The sequence below is a fragment of the Marmota marmota genome, unplaced genomic scaffold (genome assembly GCF_001458135.2).
Source record: "Marmota marmota marmota unplaced genomic scaffold, marMar, whole genome shotgun sequence".
NCBI lineage: Eukaryota > Metazoa > Chordata > Mammalia > Rodentia > Sciuridae > Marmota > Marmota marmota.
The window spans coordinates 1,878,598-1,880,985 of record NW_026000261.1 but is presented as its reverse complement, the minus strand read 5'-3'; positions in this window follow the sequence as shown (position 1 = coordinate 1,880,985).

Sequence of the window (2,388 nt, the reverse complement as noted above, 5' to 3'; positions counted from 1 at the left end):
AACAAATATGGTACCTGAGTCTATGGAGTTTACAATCTGGTACAAGTAGCAGAAAATAATGAATCAAATAATTATATAACTCACTAAGTCCAGGGAAGAAAATGAATATAGACAGGTAATGACATGTGATGAGGGCCTCATGGTGGGTATGTAATCAGAATGGTGTCTTTAAAGAGTCACCATTTACAGTATCAATCTTGAAGAATGATAATGAGCTACTCATATAAGCCAGTGACAAAACATTGTAGATGGGAGGATGAACATGTATGAGAGCCCCATAAGGGGAGGGACGTGTCATGTGCAATGAACTGAGGGGAGGCCTGGAAAACTGGAGAGTAGTGATCAAGGGCAGAATGCCTTCCCTAAATTGAAGTAATTAGGTGGCAGATCATTTAAAAACTTGTATGTCATGGTAATTAATTTGGATTTTATTCTGAATGAAGAAAATCATGTTAAGAAGAGAAGAGAATGTGTTAAGGTTTAGATATGAGGTATCCACCAAAAAAGCTCATGTGTGAAGCAATGCAGGAATGTTCCGAAGTGAAATGATTGGGTTATGAGACCCTTAACCTAATCAGAGCATTAATCCACCCATATGAATTAACTGGGCAGCAACTGTAGGCAGGTAGGGTATGGATGGATGATTTAGGTCTCTGGGGGTGTGCCTTTGGGGTTTATATTTTGTCCCAGGTGAGTGGAGCTCTCTCTTCTTTCTGATTGCCATGTCCTGAGCTGCTGAGCTGCTTTCCTCTGTCATACTCTTCTGCCATGATGTTCTGTCTCACCTCGGGCCCAGAGCAGTGTTGATAGAGCTAAAGTTAAATTTGAAATGCCAATGAGATATCCAAATAAAGAAAATAAGCAAGCAGAAGGAATATAAATCTAGAAATTCCAGGGGCAGATCAGGAATATAGAGAGAGATTTGAGAAATTGAAGGTATCCATAGCATTTGTGGTCAGAAGACTTAGAGATTTCAGAGAAAGAGTACAGGTAGAAGAGAGATGTAAGAAGTGAGAACCCTGGCACTCTAACATTTAGTAGTCGGAAGAGAAGAGAGACCAGTAAAGGGGACCTATGTGCAAAAGCTCCCTAATGTGCTTTTGTTTCTCTTTCTCACTACTATCATTTCAATTCTGGCTACTGCTAGAGCTCTACTCAATCAAAATGGTGGAATTTTTTCAAGATGCAAGCAATATCTTGGATATTCATTTTCTTAATTCTTATTTCTGTACTTTACACAAGCTCTGAAACAGTCTTATGTAGGAACTATAAAATCGTTTCATGCCGGGCATGGTGGCACACAACCTATAAGCCAACTATTTGGGAGGCTGAGTCAGAAGTATCACAAGATGGAGGCTAGCTTCAGTAACTTAGCTAGATCCTGTCTCAAAATAAAAATTAAAAGGGGCTAGGGAGGTAGTTCAGTGGTAGAATACCCCCGAGTTCAATCCATAATATCTCACCCCTCCCCCAAAAAAAACAGATTCAAATAATCCACATCAACACAACCACTCTCTAGATGATGCACTTCTATAATTATGTAAAATAGTTTATGCACAGAGGTTTGGGTGAAATTTTTGAGGGAATGATATCTGTTTGGTGTGTCCTTTCAAAGTATAGACCCACATGCAGGATGAAGATTAAAAAAACACATTTAAGTCTATATACTCCTTCTACTAATGACACCGATGTGAGATTTTGACACATTTCAGAGCATTCCTCATTTGGACAGATTTGCTAAGATGAGAAAATTACAAATTGTAGCTGACTTTTGAAATAAGTGACAAGGAAAAACTGGTAAACTCTTTCATCATTCTTGTTTTATGACCTCTGCCTTTTCTTCAGAAGTTAAACAATTAGAAAGGTAGGGCTGAGTGCTTTTTGTTATTTTTGAGTTAGGTATCTTAAAATGGATTAGGGTGACAGGAGATTAACATGCCAATCCAGTCATCAGTGTGTGGATTTCCATTTACCTAAATACCTAGGGATATTAACACAGATTTGTTGTATAGGTTGGGGATTATCTCTAGAATTTTCCCATCATTCGATGTCATTAAACATTAGCCTTTCTTTCTTTTTTCTTTTTCCAGACAGTTAGGAAGATTTTTTTCAAGGAGGACTATTATAATGGGGCTTAGCATTAGAAAGGAGAGGTGGGGCTCAACACCCTAGCCTTTCTTCTTAACATGGAATTTTTAAGGATATCTGAAAAAGGTGCTCTGTTTACTTCTTCTGTACTATTAATTCATTTGTCTTTTTAAAAAAATGTTTTTTTTTTCTTTTTCAGTACTGGGAATCAAACCCAGGACTTGTCACATGCTAGGCAAGCACTCTACCACTGAGCTATATCTTCAGCACCAGGAAGAACTTTATTTTATACTTTGTGAG